Source organism: Falco naumanni, chromosome 11 (genome assembly GCF_017639655.2).
Source record: "Falco naumanni isolate bFalNau1 chromosome 11, bFalNau1.pat, whole genome shotgun sequence".
Lineage (NCBI taxonomy): Eukaryota > Metazoa > Chordata > Aves > Falconiformes > Falconidae > Falco > Falco naumanni.
This window is the reverse complement of record NC_054064.1, coordinates 1,731,605-1,752,547: the sequence shown is the minus strand read 5'-3', so window position 1 is coordinate 1,752,547 and position 20,943 is coordinate 1,731,605. Positions and strand designations below refer to the sequence as shown.

Genomic DNA, 20,943 nt, shown 5'->3' with positions numbered 1-20,943 from the left:
TCCAGCTTGGGGGGTGATGGTCTGTACCAGCAGCCGGAGCAGGGCTGTGGCTCAGGAGCTCCTGTGTCCAGGAACCAGCGGCTGGGGAGGCTGGGATCCAGGGGCTGGCTCCTGCGCAGGCTGAGCACCTGCGCCCGGCTGTTGGAGGGATCCACTTTGTCCACATGTGCACAAACAGTCTCACCAGTGGGCTTCTACCCTGCCCAGCCCGAGAAGGGAGTAGGCTGAGGCCATTGGTGATGTCTGTATCATACACGTATACGTAGTGTATACGTATGCTCTGAGTGTATGCCTGCCAGGAACATATCTTCAGCCTCACAACTACTTGGACTGGGGGACAGAGAGCAGCCTTGACTTTCTTAGCCTGGTGGATCCAGACAGAGTTATTTTCCTCAAAGAACTTCAGTTCTTTGTAATTTTCAAGATTCAGACAGACATGGCCCTGAGCAAGCTGCTCCAACTACAAAGTTATTCTTACTTTGAGCTGCTGGACTAGCTGATCTCCTGAGATGCATTCCATCTTAACTTACTCCATGATTATTTGGAATAGTGAAAAGTAGGGTTCTTTAGCCTGGATAGGGAGACGTTATTGTGGCCTTTCAATGTGTAAAGGGGACATAAGAAACATGGAGAGAGACTTTTTACAAGGGTCTGTAGTGACAGGACAAGGCACGATGGTTTCAGACTTGGAAGAGAGTAGATTTAGATTGGATATAAGGAAGAATTTTTTTATACTGAGAGTGGTGAGACTCTGGAATATGTGAATGTCCCATCGCTGAAAGTGTTCGATGCCAGGTTGACCAGGGCTTTGAGCAACCTGATCTAGTGAAAGATGTTCCTGGCAGGGGGGTTGGACTAGATGATTTTTAATCATAGACCATTCTATGATTCTATGATTCCATGAAAAATAGAATGCAATAAAATTCACATTTCAGTGCAGATATATTTATGACTTGTCAGATTATACATCTTTGTAATTATGCTTTGTTAGCTGCTGAAGTGATTTGCTGGGAAGGATTTCCTTCCTTAGTTTCATTTTGCTTGTTACTCCACCACTCTGACTTTTTTCATCTTTCCTCATTCAGAAAACTGCCATTAAGTACCACTTTTCTTATGAACTAGCTTTTTTTCAATGTCAGCTTTTCAATTGTTTGTTTTGAGGCTTTATTGCTTAAACAATCCAGCAGCTGCTGCTATGTTGTCTGGACGTTGCTCCCTGACCTGTTGCATTAGGGTGCTGGAGCATTACGTACCTGTGTGGAGCTTTCCTTACAGCTCATCAATCACTATGCAAAAAGCCATAAACGACTATGTTGCATCTCACATACCATAAAATACTGTACAAATATTCTCTCTCCTGAAAAACTGGTTAACGCATTCAGATCAGCCAAACACCAGGAAATCCAGATGACAGTGAGATTCTCCTAGACTGCTCCCACCATTCTTTTAAATTCTGCAAAGGCCCTGCGAGCTGCTACCTTGTTTTCAAAAAGTTGCATGTAATCTAGGAAATGAATAAAATTAGGCTCTTGATATTATCATGCACAGTCATTAGTTTCTCACTAGATTTTTTAGTGTACAAATTAAAATTCAAACTCAGGCATTCTGAAATTATGTAATTCTGAAACAATTTGTCAAGAATCTAAGTGTGATGGAGTTACATAGGCTGACTCATGCTTTTCCCCTACTCTGCTACTTTCAACTTCATGCTTTGAATATAAAACAAAGAAAGACATTTCATATGCCAAGGGACTTGGAGCGATACAAGAAAAGATAATATTTTGATATATTACAAAGATAAAATAGGCTGAGATGAAAATAGAATATTACTTTAAAGAAGATTTTTTTCCTATTTTTACTAGTATCTTCATGACCTAAAGAGTAAAAAATAAGAAAGTCTTGGATTGCCTTCACTATCATAGAAAAACATTTCAGAACTAGTCCTGAAAAATGACACAGATTTCCAACAAATGAGTAGGTGCTCAACTGTTTGAAAAAAGGTAGGAACACAACTGAAGTATGCTATACATGCATTTTACTTTTTCGTGAAACCAATGCTGCCACAGTATTTGATAGTACCCAGATTCCAGAACGAAAAAGCGTATTTTCAGATACAGCTGCTGTTATGTGGCATGTGTCCAGATTCCATTCTTAAATGAAATTTACCCACCAGACACAAAAGCTTCCACAGAGTTTTGCTTTGAAACAAGGCTTGTGCAGATACACCATTTATATAAATGAACTCAACTTTCTGGTAAATCTCACACCAATGAGGGAGAATGGAAGTCCTACAGATACTGAATTTCTTAAGAACATAAAAACAAATATTCAAGTTCAAATTAGAGGTTCACTACCTTTGTGGGAGGATTCCTAGTATTCATGTTGGAATAGACAAGTAGTCTTCATCCACTTTGTCTAAGCTATTCATCAAATTGTAACCCTCTATGAAATAAGCCTTACTTCATTCTTTACCAGATTGTAACCTTGCCTACTCAGATATCCGTTGCAAGAAATCTTTCTAAATACTGTGATTATCCCATCATTTGAACTTTTCCAGTTCTGCTATACACATTTGAGATAAGGGAACTAGAACTGTGCAGTGTTAAAAATATGCATTAACTGAAGATTCGTACAGCAGAACTACAATGTTCTCTTATTTTATTTATTTAAATATTTATTCTTTCCTAATAATTACTGACATTTGATTATCTGCCTGGTCATTGACGTCAAATGCGGAGATGATTGCTTCACTGAACTGCAAGGTCTCAGTCCTGAGTAGCAATGACCAGCCCAGGCTGTCTTATCATTTTGAATGTAATTTGTTTTCTTCCCCTGGACATCAGTTAACACTTAGTCATACTCAATTTCATTTTGTGGTTTATTACGCAGTCATTAATTCTCAAAAGATCCTTCTTCAAGTCTTCAAAAGATGCATACATCCCTACTCACCTTTAAATTTCATATCATCACAATACAACATGTGCACCAGGAATTGTGATTTTCTGACTAAATCAAGTCATTTATGAAGATACAGAGAATTTGAGGAAGAGATTGTGAGATTATGAGGATATAGGGGATTTGTGTATAGACTAAGGATTTGTGAGGATGTAGAAAAACACAGATCCCAGCAGAGACCAGTGTTAAAACCCTAAGTTGTGAAAATTGACCATTTATTCCTATGCTCTATTTCCTGTGTCCCCTATCCACATGTTCTTGATGCCTACAAAATAAAGCAGGTAGAGAGAATCTTCTAACATTGCAATAAACTCCTATTCTTGATTCAAGTCTGAATCCACAGAGAAATGAGCACTTATAACCTTCAAATCATGGGACAAATCCAGTCTGAACTAACACTTTTTACAGGTTAACTGTAGGATTGCAATTATTGGGAAATTAATTTCCCATACTGCTGAACCTACTTATTTTTACTAAATAGCGCTCTGACCTCAATGAAGTATAGCCTTGGGCCTAAGAGTGATACAAAAATTTCAAAATTTCATAATTTCAGGTTTTATTTTCCTCTCATTAATTCAAAAATCACTGGATGTGTTTTACTCTGCTTTTTCAAAAAGTCAGAGGATAGTGTGTCTTTATATTCCAAGGGCAAGCAGAAAACCCACACAGAATAGAAGGTAAAATAGAGATGGAAAGGAGATACAGAACTTCGTTGGAGAGTAAAAGAGGGAGTAAGCAGAAAACTACTGTTAATGGAAAATATAATTTGAGGGAAGAGATAAGAAAATAAGTTAAAGGAAAGCATAACAAAGCTCTAAAGAAAACAGACTTGTAAAGTCCAGACTACTGGATACTGGTCCCTTTTTGCTCTGTAGTTTTGGAGGTGGAGGACTGTTAAAGGATTTGGGTCCAATTTCATAAATGTCAGTAAAAAAGTAAAACAAACAACTAATAAATTGTGGTCTGAAATTTTGAAAGCTTGTTTGAATTAACCTCCAAGCTGATGGAGAAGTTGAGCAGATAGAATGTCATGCTAACAGTATTAAAATGCTTGCAAAAATATTACGTTGTCTGTCTGATGCAACCATTTGCTTTTCTACTGTGACTTCATACTCTGTTTAGAATTGCTCTGTATCGATGAACTATAGTACACAATTGTTTGACACATCAATATTATTTGTCTAGGGAAAATACGGTGTGAAGACAATGTTTTAACTATGTAAGGCAATCATTCATTCAGCACTGATGGAAGCACACAAAACCATCTCAGGATCAATGCTGACTGTGGGAGCTGCCCCTCTGGTGCTGCCAAAGATCTTTAACACCCACTCGTCACCTATTGCCCAGGCAAGGCCCGAGACCCAGATCTCTGCTTGAACTAAATCCCTCTTCTCGATAAAAAAGCTTGAAAGGATGAGGATGGATTCTATATTTCTAGAGAAGTAGAATTTCATTCTAATAAATTGGTAAAATATGACAAAAGTTTTAGATTTCTTTTCTAAAGATTAAATCTTTCCCAGTGTTTTGAATTTCTCATAACTTGTCCTAACTGGCATGAAATAGTTTTAAATTAAGCAGCTTTTTCCAAGTTGTGGACGAGTTTCATGGTTTCTTAGTGTAAGTCATGAGCTACACTTTGCTTATAGATTTTGACTTCTGTAAAAGACTCACTAAATTCTCACTTTTGAATTCATCTTGACATTAAACATCACTGTTCATTTGCCAATATTCTATATTTTCTTCCCCTTTTTAAATACTGTTTCTCTGTAGGAGGCTTTTTCGTTACAGCATTCAGGAACCTAACGAAGTATTAAATTTGCACTACAATTTTATTGATTTAATAATATATGCCAACTCTTCAGTAATTTTTGCCTATGAAGAAGAGAGATTTAGAATGTGTTTGGGATTGCCTTCTGTCATAAAAACAAGAACTCAAAACCCTTTTTTTCTGTTTTCCCCCCTTTCTTCTCCGTGTGGGTGCAATACTGATATCTTAGAGTCGCACTGAGGAAGATGCCTATGTAGATGTTGCTGCTTTTGCATGGTGAACAGATTTTGTCAGTGAGAATTTAATTTACTGAAGACTTGAAAATTAATCTAGAAAATGAATCTTCAGTAAGGATTTCTGGAAGCAAGTATATGGCATGTAGGATCTTCCATAACTGTTTTGTAATATTAGAAATGCTTCTGGTAGCTCTGGTTTTGTGTCCAATATCTCTGGTTACAGTTATTCTAGTGTTTATTATATCCTCTTCTATATTGTTGATAAAGCTATGTTTAAGAATTACATAAACCACCTATGTGAGGTTTTTTGTGGTACCACAGGAATTTATTAGGCAGCATGATATCATTATAGAGATTTAACAGTAGGGATGTAAGATTAAAACAAAAGTGGTAAAAGTAAAATGAAGCACTGTTTTATGATAAGTCAAAGATCGTAGAATCATAGAATGTTTGGAGTCGGAAGGGACTTTAGATATCATCTTGTTCCAACCCAAGCCCCATCCAACCTGGACTTGAACACACCCAGGGAGGGGGCAAACAATAATAATAACATATTGCAAGCAAACATATTTTCTTATTATCCTGAGCCAATAGCCCATGAAAATGTAATCTGTTTTAAGGTAGAAGGGATATTTTTGTTTTGGAGTATTTTAAATGGGATGATTTCCTGTTTCTAATTTATGTTATTAGTAATTTTTATTCCCATAGAATGTGTGGCACAAGATTATTCACTAAATTAGAAGCTTCAGAAGTTTGCTTTTCTGTTCTTCTATGTGTCAGACTGATTTGAGATCCCAAATAATATTCTTCATTTTTCTGTCACTGGTACTTATGAAATTTAAACTGCAAATCTTTGGAACTGTATAGGTAATACTTAGTACTGCAGAAATTTCATAACATGCTGGCTCTCCTAAAGTCTGTGAGAAAGTTTCCAGTATCATTGGCAGGGATCTTGGCCACGGTTTATGTTACAAATGTAGAAATTATGTGCATGTGTTGAACCTTTGCTCTTCATTGGTCTGTTCTGAGTAAGTTTCTCTAGAGCAGCTCTATGTGATTCCTTATTTGTTTTGTTCAAAAACCTGTAAGACAAGTGTTGAAAATATAGAAAGTAGTAAATTACATGTGTTGATGCAGGTGAAGGTAGAAGCTCATTCTGTCGCTAGTTTGCGTGATGCCAAGCTTCAAGATGCTAGAGATGAAAGGGAGAACAACTGTACTTCAAACTGTAATTTTCTGGAAGAAGGGTTCCATCTTACCACTACCTGTGATTGTGTACTTGTTTGTTCATCCATGCAGAATAGCTTTAAGATGATATTTCATGATTTTTATGTCCATTCATTGATGAGTCAGTTCTGTGTTGGAAGTTTTCTGTAAGAATACACGTAGTATATGATATGATAGAAATGTTGCTTCTGCAACACCAAGCCCATAAAGTGCCGGTTTTGCCATCAATATCTCTTGGGGCTTGCCAAGACCCAAGACTATAATTTTACGAAATCATAGAACATAATTGCTAAAAATAAATACATCAAAGTTTTGGAGCAAGGAAAGGGTTCAAGCACGTGAGGAAAAAGCAACATGAAATAAAACACAAGGTAATTCACTCAGTACAGCTGGACAGTGAACATGTATCTTTAACCTTCGTGCAGATTGTCCTGTTTTCTAGTTGGGGGCAAGCAAGAGAATTGGCCCAACAGATATTTTCCCTTTGCTGCTGCGGAGAATGAGTGAAGGGCTTGTTCCATCCCCTGCCCTCTTTTTATCAGTGATCTCAAATCTCTATGGGCCAAGAGCAGGTCAAAACAAGAATCTATGCCTCAAAGGCACCTTTAAAGTGTCTCCTGGAGCAACACAGAACCAGGAAAGGAACTGCATGTTTTGTCACCCATTTCTTCCCAGGAGCTGTTAAAATGTTTTATAGCAAACAGTGCAAGTTTTCCCATAAAATTAAAATATCAAAATATTAAACTGAACTTGCAATTCCAAATAGTATTCCTAATTTAATTTATATCATGACTTCATTTCTCTTTTATTAAAATTTATGAGTTTCTGGTTTAAAATTTAAGATGCCTTCTTGTCACACCGAGTGCTCTAGAACAGACTGGGCCCTCAAACGTCTGTAAAATTCCGACTGAATTCAGCACTCCTACGACCTCTTCCCTGACAGCCACAGGAGATGGGCATCTTTCAAATTACATCCACATAAGGTTTGCTCATGGACTTAGATAGGAAACTGTAAAAGATAGAATAAACATGGTTAGTAGCATCAGAACCATGTACTACTGCTACTGAGGACAGAGTTACAAAGGCATCTTTTCCCTCTAAATAAATAATGAAAACAAAACCTCATGATCTTTGATAAGCCAGTGCTTCACAGATTGTGATGCTGTTCTGAGCACAACTGGGAATACATTCTCAACTCCCACACCATTTTAATTGTGAGGTATGTCAGAGGCATTTCCAGTGTTCCAGGCAGGAACTACAGAAACCAGCAGCTTTTCCTATTCTGAAATATTTTCTGTATCCTATTTCTCTATATTTATTCTTAAAAAAAAAAAAAAAAAAAGTAATCCTCTTCTTATTTAATATATCTGTCAACATCCCTGATCAGTATAGTCTAGCTACAAGCAACCTTGTGACACTGGAGAAATTTTCTTCCAGAACTTTAAGACACATAGATGAAAACTTGATTTTGCCAGAAGAGACTCAGGATAAAAGGCTGGAAAGGCTGAAGGATATGTGCAAGAACATTTTGCACGTTTAGAGGTTAGTTTTTAATAAGGGTAGAAGTCCTCACTGGATTTCTGCATTCCCTCTTTGCCTTTTGCTATTTCAGCCTGAAACTGATGCTGGTATCTGGTTTTGTGATTTTGGTAGGATGAGAAGCCATGATAAAAAATGCATAAGGTGTTCCTTTCCTCCCACCCTTTTCCAGGGAAGACTACCCTGAAGAGGAGCTAAAAGTAGCCCACAGGTTCTATGAATACTGTTAACAAATAAGAATAGAAAAAAATTATCGTCAGTTACTTGGCATCAGGTGTTTCACATGTGTCTGGCTTCTCTCGGCAGCAGATTTCAAATCTTAAAAAAGTTTAGAGGGGTTGCCTGATGGTGAATTCTTCCCTTGGTATTACCTTGATAGGAAACTTCATGCAAAATTAAATGGAGAGTAGTATTTTAAGTGTTTAGAATTTTGCCATTGTGCAGATTCTTGTAAACCTTCAATTCAAGCCTCTCCTATAGTTTTATAATAAAATCTTACTGCAATACTATACTTTAGGACTCAGTGGATCAGATACAGGATATTAGGCTAAAGCCCTGTAGCAAGTTGAAACCCTTTTCTGTCAGATCTAAGCAGGTTTTGCAATCACTTAGTAATGCCTACAAGCACATTGGGGAAGAGAATATGCTTTTTTTTCTCCTAATATGGCTTTATCTCTATAGTTTGTGAACTTAGTCCTAAAGCATGAAGGACCCCTTATAAAGAAAATACATGTGAATGTTAGACTGGTCATACTGGACCAAAGCATCATGCCTAACTAATCTGTATTGTCTGACTAATGATGGCCTTCTACAATGCAATGACTGCACCAGCGGGCAAGGGAAGAGCTATGGACATCGCTTAGCTGGACATCTTTAAGGCCTTTCACGCTATTCTAGACACCATCCTTGTTGCTAAATCAGAGAGAGATAGATTTCATAGATGGCCTCTTCGATGGATAAAGAATTGGCTAAACGATGCCCTGGTTTCAGCTAAGATAGAGTTGCTTGTTGGTTTTTTTTTCAGTAGCTGGTACAATGTTGTGTTTTGGATTTAGTACAAGAATAACGTTGATAATACACTGATGGTTTTAGTTGTTGCTAGGTATTGTTTGTGCTGTCCAGGACTTTTCAGTTTTTCAGGCTCTGCCAGCAAGAGGGCTGGAGGGGCACAAGAGACTGGGAAGGAACACTGCCAGGACCACTGGCCCAAACTAGCCAAGGGGATATTCCATAGCACAGAACGTCATGCAGAGTGTATAAACTGAGGGGGGGTGGCCAGGAGCTGCTGATAGCTGCTGGGGGGCTGGCTGGGCATCTGCCAGCTTGTGGTGAGCGGCTGTGTTGTGCATCACTTGGGGTTTTTTCTTTTGGATTTTATTCTTCTCCCCCTCTCTCTCCTCTTCATGACAATTGTTATGGTTGGTTTTATTATATTTTATTGTATTGCAATTATTAAATTGTTCTTCTCTCAACCCACAAGTTTTACCTTTTTCCTAGTTCTCCTCCCCATCCCACTGAGGCAGAGTGGGATGTGAGCAAGTGGCTGCCTGGTACTTAGTTGCTGGCTGGGGTTAAACCATGACAGTCCTTTTTTTGCACCCAGCATGGGGCACGAAGGCTTGACATAACAACAGATCTGACTAGAACATGTTAAAACAAATTTGTTGTAAGTATTCATTTTATTGGTTTGATAATCACTTTCTACAATGCTGATTTCTTTGCTTTCAGAGTTGCTGCCTGTGATCTCAGGGTTACATTATTTACTTTACTTGCAATATGTGTTCCCTGTGGTGCTATTATTGTCCTTGGGGTCTGGGCTGAAGTTATCATTGTGTTGTACTTTATAGTGCTGGCTTCTGATATGATAGACTCGCTGGTTATGAAATTAATCTTGTCTGTGTACTCAGCATTGCCATCACCTCCGTACTTCGGGAGTCATCTAATGGGCACTATTAATAGTTACACCTTTTGCCTTTTCTCCTCAGTGAGCCAATCTGTGGAAGAGAGATCCTTCCACATCTTGCCCTTCCCCACCAGGTTAATTACAGTAGCGTTTGAGAACTCTGAAAATTTTTAATATCCTTGGGATGTTGAAACCAGCATGCTATTATTGCTAAGAATGCTGAATGTGTTCCTGGTCTTGTTTAAGGTTAAACAACTATTTAAGAATACCACCCAGAGTTCTGTCCCGAAGTTGGATAGTTATGAGTGGCAGTATGTATGGGATAGTATGGGCAAGTACCTAGAACAGTGGGCACCTCCAGTGTTTTGAAACTTCACCTCTGAACAAATGCAGAATCCAGAAAAACTAGTAAAATATTTGGAAAAAATATGCTGTCACCCTGGAAATTCCAGAAAGGCAGAAATTACTACAATGTGCTGGGGCCTGGCCCATGCCTACCAAGCTCTGCTACCAAGCAACTTCTGCTCACTTCTGCTTAAAATAATCCCAAGTTGTGGTGGTGGCATCCGTAAATTAGATGAGCAATGTAGACTGGATAACTCCCATTGACAATCATTGTCCACTGATTTGTCTTCCCCCAAGGCAGCCCACTTCCATGATTTCAAGTCCAATCAGGAAATTATTTCCTGTTTTGTCCACAGAAGAAGTCACCAGTCATCTCTGTCTTCCACTGTGAAGTTTGTAGGTTTTTCTCTTTGCTGTCAAGAGACCAAACCTTTTGCCTGAACGCAACAGGTCACTGTATATGGGACAATAGTGCCCTCCCCAAACGCACTATCACCCTTCCCCAAGGAGTAATCAGCACCTTCCCCACCAGTACCCGTAAGGCTTGAAGGCTGGTCTTGTTGTACAACCTCTTTGCCCTAATCTGCAGTCATCACGTCATCAGGGACCCTATAATCACAGGTTATTTTTAGCCTGATCACCTACTCCTGCAACATTCCTTGTTGCTCCCTAAGGGTAAAGCAAGTAAGTACCTTTTTTATTACACACAGTTTTGATTCTGGCCTTCTGTGCTGCTGCAAGTTCAGTCCGAGGGTGGGATCATCATTTTCACACGCATCTCACAGCTGGAAGTAATCAAAAGAACTGAGAACATCAGTATCTCTTCCCCACCCTTTCAGTGCTGTGATCTTTTATATAGTGTTCCTTATTACAGCTTCATGAATTTCCTCATAAAATACCTATTTTCTGTCTGATCTGATAGCTGCAAGTTTCTAAATCTTCTGTTTTAGCTGAGCCATGCTTTGTTGTTTATAAGCAACAAATGCAGCTTTGGGCAATACTGTGATCAATACTGACAGCTATGCCTTTCAGTATTATACATTTTCAAGTGGGTGCAAGGTAAGGATAAGCAATCCCTTCCCAGGGAGAGGTGTGTGTGACTGTCCCTGCTCTACGCTTCTTTCTATTTTGCCTCAAACAACGTATTGTTTAGGTTTAGATAGGTATACCCATTTTCCTATTCTGTAACCGGCTGCTTTGGCCCATTACGTTCAGTTTATGTGCTCTCTGTTTCTCACTCTTCTGCCAAACGCAGACGATGTGCTCTCTGTGTAAGACATCCCATTTTGTGCAGTGCAGTGCATTTTCTCCTGTAGCTAAAGCATGTGTAAGATCCCTCTTACAGCGGCACGTAAGAACTGAAAAGCTAACCTGCTGCGGAGTACCTTGAAACAGATCACCAAATACTTTGTGTCTCCGTGTCTTTTTATCTTGTCCCAGCTACTCTGATTTCCTTGACAGTATATATTTTTTTCTCTTATTTTCCTTGGTTCTCAGATGCCTTTTATGAAATCTACTTCTCCATCAAGCTGGGGGTTTTTTGGGTGTTCTGAATCTTATAGACCCATATCTTTAAGCTGTTTTCATGTATGGCATTTCATGGCCAATGTAAATAGGAAAATAAATCTGGATTAGTTTTGAAAATTAATTTAAAGCATTTCTGCTTTAATTTACTCTGAATTTTTCACATTCAAGACTAATAATATATATTATATTCTTACCACATCTAATGAAACATGTCCCTGCCCATGGCAGGAGAGTTGGTCTAGGGGATCTTTAAAGATCAAGCCAAACCATTCTATGATTCTATGATTATATTAAAGTGTACTTATTAGAATGGAGAAATTCTATTTTGCCAAAATGTAAGCAAATGCCCATTGCTTCCAGAAAGTTTGCATCTTTAATCAGAGTTCTTTGGCTCTAAATAATGTAAATGCCATGAGCAAATGCTGATACAGAAAATGAGGAAAATGTGAGCTGTGATGTTAAACCGACTTCCTTCCTCAGTTACCATGGCAATATAGTCTTCCTGGGGGGGGAAATTTCTCATGTTTCAGCTATATAATTGCTAGTCTTCTCTAATATTAGAGCTATATTGAGCACACTCTGCCGGTTTTCTGTAGTATACTGCAAAGCTAAAGAATATTTTCTAAACTTAAGTGTACTTGATTGTCTGGTTGTTTAAAAAGAGCTGGTTTTGTGCTTTACCCCCAGCCAGTAACTAAGTGCCACGCAGCCACTCACCTCCTCCCACTCTGCCCCCCAGTAAGATGGGAAGGAGAATTGGGAAAAAGGTAAAACTCACAGGTTGAGATAAGAACAATTTAATAATTGCAATAAAATAAAATAACAGTAATAATAATATCAATTGTCATGAAAGGAGAGAGAGGAATAAAACCCAAAGGAAAAAAACAAAACCAGGTGATGAACAAAACAATTACTCACTACCCACAGACTGATGCCCAGCCAGTGCCCAAGCAGCAACCAGCGGCCACCAGCTGACTCCCCCCAGTTTGTCTACCAAGAATAATGTTCTATGGTATGGAACATCCTTTGGCTAGTTCTGGTCAGCTGGCCTGGCTCTGCTCCCTCCTAGATTCTTGTGTGCCTGCTCACTGGCAGAGCATGGGAAACGTGAAAAGTCCTTGGTTTAGAGTAAGTGCTACTTTGCAACAACTAAAACAGCAGCGTGTTACCAACATTATTCTCACACTAAATCCAAAACATAGCATAGTACCAGCTACTAAGAAAATTATCTCTGTCCGAGCCAAAACCTGGACAGCTGTGTATAAGGATGGGATTCGGCAGCTGTGGATAAAGCACACACTCAGACAGAGCATTGATTTCAGGAGCATTCATTGTTTCCTGATAGTAAGAGCAAGGCAAGCTCTGAGCATTAAGAAAACAAACCAACAAGTAGCCTACTGAGAAACAGCGGTATCTTCATTCTGCATTCACTTGGTGCACCGAGTTTAATGTACAACATGAGGTGATTTTTGGCTTGATACAAGAAGCAAACAAGTCTCTTGGATCTTGAGGTTTCTGAAAGACCTGTTAGTGTTCCAAGACTGTGAGGAAATTTGCTCTGTGCTGTAGCTTGAAGCACCTGAGCATTAGGGATGAACTCAGTATTGCTTTTATCCTTTCCTGACCTCTTGGTTGTCTGATGAATCTGTAGTCTCAGTCTCTGTCCTAGGCATTTTCTAACTCCAGGCACAACTGATGTAGTGACAGATGTCATCTTGTACGTGAGAAACCCCTGAGCTCCATTTAGTCCAATTCTTTATTTCCCTTTCCCCACTTCCTCTCACTCTTCTTGATTACCCTCCTGTTTAGGTGTATTATTCAGACTAGGGACCACCTATTCTTACTCATTTGCAATGCCTGTAGCACGTCCTGGGGCATTTCATAAAGATCAAGTAATCCTAATTACATTGTTATTGATAGGATATGTTTCCAAGCTAATTCCAGTCTCATTATAGTGCACACTATCATGCAAAAGCATGACAGCAGTCTGCTATTTGCCTCAGTGATCCCGTTTTCATTTAGTTTGAAATGCTTACTTCTCTGTTGAAGGATATATTATTACTTCTAAGTATTAAACTATTAAGGAACAGATTTTTTTCTTCCTTTGTCAGCTATAGCAGCAATGATTTGTTGTGCTTGACAACCAGAAATAAATTATCCCCGTTTTCCCCTTTAACCTGTAAGATCTTGCAGGAATATGCCTAAATGTCAAGCCATTTTGGTAACATATACATGGAGTCACCTAGAATCATTTCAGCACCTTAGCATTCAGATGTAACATTACCCAGAGGAAATCTTTGGATTATACCTCATTTCTTGTCTTTAAAAGAAGGTGAGAAATTCTTCAGTTATAACTCAGTTTACTTATACAGGGCCACGGCTGAAATGCTCTGTTGCTCTTTTACATGTAAGCAAGAAATACCAGTTTCTTCTGGATGCATAACAATAAATACAGCTAGAAGCAGTACTACATTGACTTGCCATTTTAAAATTAATTAAAATTGTTTTTATTGTATCTGCCTAATGTCATAGATACCAGATAAAGGCAATGGAAGAAATACTCAGTCTGAACTATTTCCAACTGAAAGCAGCCACGGTATGTTTCTGTATTTCTTTCCTTGGGAAGAGACAAACACCTCCATGCAGACCCGTGGGCATCCTACCTCCAACTGATATGAGGCCAAATGGTGCAGAACTCTGAATCCACAATGGGTGAGGATATGGGACTGTGGTATGGCTACGTAGCAATGTTAGGGCTCCACAGTTTACATAAACTGCCTGACCACATAACCAGTTAAATATGTATTGTCCGTCTCTCCTGTATTTGATGAGTATGCTACCTGGAATTCCAGTTGCACTCAGTTTTACCTGCTGGCTAAAGAAAGGCTTCCAGATTCATATTTTGAACATGTGAACAGTAATGTAGAAGAAATGTGAAGTCCCAAGGACATGATCTGCTTTGAATATTAAATAAGTGACTTATGATCTCAATTTTTGACAATGAATGCATTTGTTGAGGTTATTATTGTGTATATAGGTTATTAAGAGCCAAATGTTAAATAAGGACTGTAAAAACTTAAAATTCACAGGTATCTTCAAATTATAGGCTGTAGTTTACAGTGTAGTGTAGTGTAATGGTTTGGGGGAATGATGATTACAGATGGCTGATTAGTTTCAGAAATTTCAGAAACAGAAGATGCTTATTTTAAAGCTAACTTTCTCACCAGTTTTGTTAGGGTTGTGAATTGCACAACCACATGGGATTTTCTTTCTTTCTTTACATAAGATTAGGATCGAAAGCAGTAAGAACTGGAAATCCCAGAAGAAATGCTAATCTTATGAGAAATCTATCCAACTCTTGTGAGTCTCAAAGGAGCACAAATCTTTTGGATAAGCAAACATTCAGGTGTTGCTTTTTTCTAGCTTCCAATATATCTTTTCAGGTTCTTTTACAAATATGTGCTGAAAAATATTTTGCTATTTTAGGCACTTGTTATTTAATGTCGTGTTCTTAAGATTTGTAAGAAGATATAACCTTCAGAACTACCTATTTTGCTCGTGCAATTTGCTTTCTAACAGCTAATACCTTTGAGTTCCTAAATATCTGTGTAGTTGTGGAGTTCCATTCTTCTTCACCTTCAAACTCTGTTCCAAAAACACCTAAACCAGAAAGTCCCAATTTTTCATAAGCTTTAATATGCCTTAATTGTAATCTTTATTTAGAGGCTTCTTCTGTAAAGAATAAATAATGAGCAGTAGGGGACACCATCACATTGCATCTTTCCTGGAGGCTGCCTGTCTTGCTCACTGAGAGCTTTCCCAGCCCTATCTTTTCTCTGCCCTTCCTAGATCTTTGAGCATGTTGAGAATATTCTTTCACAACAGTTCTGTACCATTAAGCATGGGTTTTGTTTTGCTTGCAAGTTGACTTTGTCCTTTTGCCGACAGTTTGCTGAATGTGAACGGGACAGCATTGACATTGTGGATTTATTTGAGTTATGCTGTAAATGTTATCCTGTAATTGAGTTATGCTGTAAATTCTGCTTGCAAATATACCTTTATGCCAACTTTTAGTCAAAGGGTTGTCCCTAATCTGGGTTCTTCACCAGGTATGTGAGAGCCAGTCCACACACGGAGTCGAGATACTTGTTCCTTGCATGTCTGTGCAGCAGTGGGTGCTAGGTGGGAAATCCACAACGCTGGCACACCTTGTACCACATGGCAAAACATTTTATGCACTTTGAACTTTTTCATAATTACCTTTAGTCAGTTAATTGTCATTGGTTCTTATGAGCATCATCCCCATTTAAAGGTACAGCATCCTTTCTTTCCACCAGCATGATCTGTGGGGCTGGGGTTTTGTTAGGAGGCCACTTTCTTTGCTCGAGGGTGGGACTTTCAGTGTGCTAGTTAGGATAGTTCACACATAGTTGCAGTAATTTTCTGTTTAGTCTCATTAACGATTTGGTTCTCCTTGAGCTTATCTTCTTGTGCCCCATCTCCGCATATTTATGGTGTCTGTGCCTCCTCCTAAGGCCGCGTTTGGTTACCTGTCTGTAAACACTAACATCCCCTGTTTTACAAATTCTTGCATGTTTTTCACTGTAGATACATACATATTTCTTTTCTTTTTCTTTCTCTCTTTCTTTCCTACAGTAAATAATTCTTGTATCAAAAGGAATTTAGGAAAAGTTAGGGAAATACTCCTCTTAGATAAAAAGATGTACATTGGAGCAAACACTTGTGCCTTCTTTTGCAAAAAGCATCTAGCTATCTTTTTTCATCTGTTTATTTCCCTTGTCCCTTCAGCATTTCTGTGAGGAACAGATAATGACTAGTGAATCTGTTACTAACAGGCATATTGCAAACAAGACTGAACGACTTTCCTTCTCCTCTTTAGTTATTATCTTCAGAGTCACATCCTACAGCCTCATGAACCTACAAAAGCTGACTGTTCCAATGTCAAATATCACTCCTGGAAGAAATAAATCAGGTCCAAACTATATAAGGGAAGAAAGCATGGGAATTTAATAAAGGAATTTATTCTGAGCATGTCAACATGACCTCAGAAGTGTTTATCCCATACCTCAAGACACAGGGTTTCAATAAGAAGGTGTCTGAATTGCTAGCTTTAATGTCAGCAAAACTGGCTTAACAGAGAGATGTCGTCACCTTTTAAGCTGGAATATATCTCTTCAATAATGATGAGGACTTGTCATACCTTTTAGTTCACCAATGTATATTTCTTAGCTTATCCATTTATGATTTTTGAGGAAAAAATTAAAGACCCTAGCTTTTTTCTCCATCAGATATATAAGTAATAGAAAGGATATATTGAATCTCAAAATCATGTTGAAATAAATGCTTTCTGTAGTAAATGGGAACATGAGGGTGGACATATCCAGTCTCACTAGAAATAAGCTTGCATTTATGAAAATATTCCTGAACAATTCCCTTCAGAAGCATTTTGTAAGCCTTTTCATTAGGTGTCACAATTTTCTTACAGCATCTGAACAACATTTTGTGTTGTGATTTCTCTCTCTTCTCTGAAACAGGAGTTCAGTAAAGCTTTTTTAATTGGCTGAGGCATAACAGAAGATAAACAGCAAGCAAGTGGGATGAACATCTTTCCCAGGATGCAGAAGAATAATGAAGAGGAGAGTAAAGCTTAGAAAAGTCTCTAGCAAAGGATGATTCATTTCAATACCACAGCCCTTTGAGTAGTCAAAAACATATATGATAAAGAAAAGAAACTAGGGAGCCTGATTATCATTTTTACTCTTTAATTCCCTAATGCAGCTTCTGAGGTGGGACTGGTCCACAGAGAGCTTTTGCCTTCTCTTGTGTCCCCTTTGCACCATGCAAGCAGCACAGAGCAGCTCTGGGAAGGAAACCTCGCTCCAGTGCTTCTGCGTCTTGGCTTTTGACCTTTATGAAATCATGCTTTGAGTCCTTAAACCGAAGCCCCAGGACATTCCTCTTCTGTGGATGAAGAAGCTGCTACATCTATTATAGTTTCCAATATGTAAGTATTTGCTGTGGAATAACTTACGAGGGTATTTTAATTGGGCTGTAGTTTCCTGTTCCTTCTCCAGACTTCTCCCTCAATAAGATGACTTACGTTATGTTTTGACAGCAAATGATTACTCATGTATAAATTCAAACTGGTGAGAAGGCATTAGGTGAGAGTGGCTAGATACGTGAAACAAGAGTGACATCTAGTAGTCAACTCTGGCAAACACAGGTGTATTTATCCGGTAATTATATTTCATGTCCTGCAATGAAAAGCTGTAAAATTATTTATCTTCCACTTAAAATGGAAAGCACCATTCATTTGTAAAGTACACAAGAATTATTTAAATCTTGTAGCACTCTTGTTAGGAATTTTTAAAACCAATTCAATTTTACAGCTGGGTAAACAGAGCAACTATAAACTGGCTCGTCCAAAGTCCCCCCAAATTTCTAAGAAATAATTAAGAACATAACCTAATTTTGACTACAATTGACTTACTCTTTCCATAAGTTACATGCAGGAGGGGGCCTGGAAATCAGGGCCATAAGTACCAATCAGTTAGCTGAGGGAAATGTGCTGGAGCTTGTAGGTCACAAACCCTGGGAGGACAAGGAGGGTGAACAGATAACAATCAACAGGGTGAGTCAGGCTGAGAAAAGATAAGGGAGTGAGGAACAGATGACACCAAGGAGAAGTAACACCTTGCTGTTAATTGATGACTGTAAAATCTTACTTAAAGTGTCCTTTGTTTGTAGTTAACCAATCAGGGATGGCCTAGTATGTAACGCTTAGCTTAAAGAACCAATCTGTTTAAAGCGCGCAGCTTCTGAAAACGTATATAAACTCGCGATTGTGTACAATAAATTGACATCTTGCTTGCATCAAGCAGCGTCCTGTCTCTTCATTCGCTGCAGTTACATTATCTTGAATTCTCAGGAATGAAATAATTTCCACCATTGCTGGTGCAGTGCCACAAAGAACCATCTCCTGACGGCACTAGATTTAGTCTACAGCTGAAAATGAATAGCATGGGAATCCATAACATATGTACTGAAATCCACATGTAGGCAAGTACAACCCCAGTCTGGCAGCACCTGCCTTCTCAGAGGAGTGCAAGGATTGCAATGACAACTGTAGTTTTCTGTGCCGTGAGATTCATTATTGCTGTAGCACTTGTGAGTGTCAGCTATGAATTCTAAGTATTTGCTTTTGATCCTTGGGATGAGAACAACTTTTTTTTTTTTTTTTTGTTTTTCTCCTTTTGTTCATTCAAACTACCTTTTGAAAATGTTTGTCTACATACTGACTCTTATATGCAGTAGCACTTAGAGTTTGACTATGATTAAGATCCTAAATTTTAGGAGAGCAAACTTTCAATTGTCTAAGGTATTGGTGGATGTGACCCCCTAAGAAATTGCCCTGTGGTATAAAGGAGCTGAACAGAGCTGGCAGTTATTTAAAGACATATTTCTTAGACCACAGTAACTCTCAATTCCTATTTGTAAGAAATCAGACAAGGAAGGCAGGAGATGACATTGGCTGAGTAAGGACCTTGTCCTGTTTTTGGCTGGGATAAAGTTCATGTTCTCCTTAGCAGCCGGTGCAGTGCTGTGTTTTGGATTTAGTATAAGAACAATGCTGATAGCAACAACTAAAACATCAGTGTGTTAAGTCGTGCTTACTCTAAACCAAGGACTTTTCATGTTTCCCATGCTCTGCTAGTGAGCAGGTGCACAAGGTGCTGGGAGGGAGCCGAGGCAGGATGGCTGACCGAACTAGCCAAAGGGATGTTCCATACCACAGACTAGGGGTCCTCAAACTACAGCCCGCGGGCTGGATACAGCCCCCCAGGGTCCTCAATCTGACCCCTGGTATTTACAGAAACCCCCTGCCCCACCCCCGCCGGGGGTTGGGGGAGGGAAACCAAGCAGCTACAGATGACTGCCTGCCACTTCATCCATGCCGGCCCCCTGTGTAAAAAGTTTGAGGACCCCTGCCATAGGACATCATGCTCAGTGTATAAACTGGGGTGAGGTGGCCGGGGGCTGCCAATCACTGCCTGGGGACTGGCTGGGCATCAGTAAGCAAATGGCAAGCAATTGTATTGTGCATCACTTGGAGTTCGGGGGCGGGGTTTTTTTTCCCTCAGGTTTTATTCTGCTCTCTCCCTCCCCTCTTCATTGCAATTATTGTTGTTGTTATTGTTACTTTATTTCAGTTATTAAACTGTTCTTATCTCAGCCCCACAGGCTTTATCTTTCTCCGATTCTCCTCCCCATCCAACCCGCTGGCAGTGGGGTAGGAAGTGAGCAGCTGCGTGGTACTTAGTTACTGGCTGGGGTTAAACGACAACAACTCACAGTAGAGAACAGAAGTCCTCCTGCTTCAAGCAACTGAATATCGTAATACTTGTGGCATGTGTCAGTTAAAGGTCTAATTACTTGCTAAAAGTTAACAAATCTTATTTAATATTTTTAAAACCTTGTTATTAATCTTGTTAAAAGTTAGCAGAGCTGCCAGGATCTGAACATAGATTTCCTCTAGGCTATTTATGGCCTCCAGCCTGACCCATAGATCTGCTTTTTCCCCATCTATAGGGGAAATCTCAGTTCTGAATACGAGTCTCTGACAGGCCAGGAAACACTGACGTAAGCCCTGGCCCCTTTCTGTAGTTTTAGTTCTATTTGCCCACACATTTGAAAGAGTATTTTAACTTCTCTGACATTCTTAAGGGTTTTTTGAAAGTGTTTAAAAAACAATACATTTTACTTACTACTTCTCAGGCTTTGAGAAAAATGGTGTAGACCAGAATATGGAAATCACATTGTCTGCCTTTAAATCATTCCCACTTGCAGATCTGCACAGTCTTACGCTCCTGCGAACCCATGCTCACACCTGCTCTGTTAAGCCGTCTGGGCTCGCTGTCAGTACCTGGTGCAATAGTTAAACATCCATGACTAAAGTGTTAAGACAGCAAAAATACTAGAGGTACAGGTTTCTTTTCATTCACTGCATATAGGTTTACCAGTAAACATTTTGTGTTGAGAAGCAATTTTTGTTTGGGGCGTTGTTTTTTTGCTGATTCCAATGGTAAACCCAAAGGCACCACTGTATGATACACAACCCTTAGAACTGCTTCCTACTTCCAGGACTCAGTTTAATTTTAGCTCTGTTTTGGGTATTCCCTACACTTCACTTCCAAGATGCAGTGGAATGAGTCTATCCCACAGCCAAGATGTAGCCAAGAAGCAGAGAAATGCATATAATATTCTTTCTATTATGAGTCACTCACTTTCACAAATGAATAGAACCTATAGATTAAATGCTTTTATAATCTAAAAAAGATAAAGATTTTCACAGCCTATCATAACTTCAAAATATTTTGCATTAGTCAAGCCCAAGTAAGTTATTCACCCTGGAGTACAAAAAT

The 20,943-nt window shown here is 39.0% G+C and overlaps 1 long non-coding RNA gene across 1 annotated transcript; it reads right to left on the bottom strand.

The window, feature by feature from the left end:
• Positions 1 to 7,041: 7,041 nt before the first annotated feature.
• Positions 7,042 to 20,509, bottom strand: LOC121095674. The gene is made up of 3 exons (XR_005830183.1): positions 20,287 to 20,509; positions 10,666 to 10,758; positions 7,042 to 7,195 (listed from the first exon to the last, which is right to left on the bottom strand). It is a non-coding gene; the product is annotated as an uncharacterized LOC121095674 (long non-coding RNA).
• Positions 20,510 to 20,943: the final 434 nt, after the last annotated feature.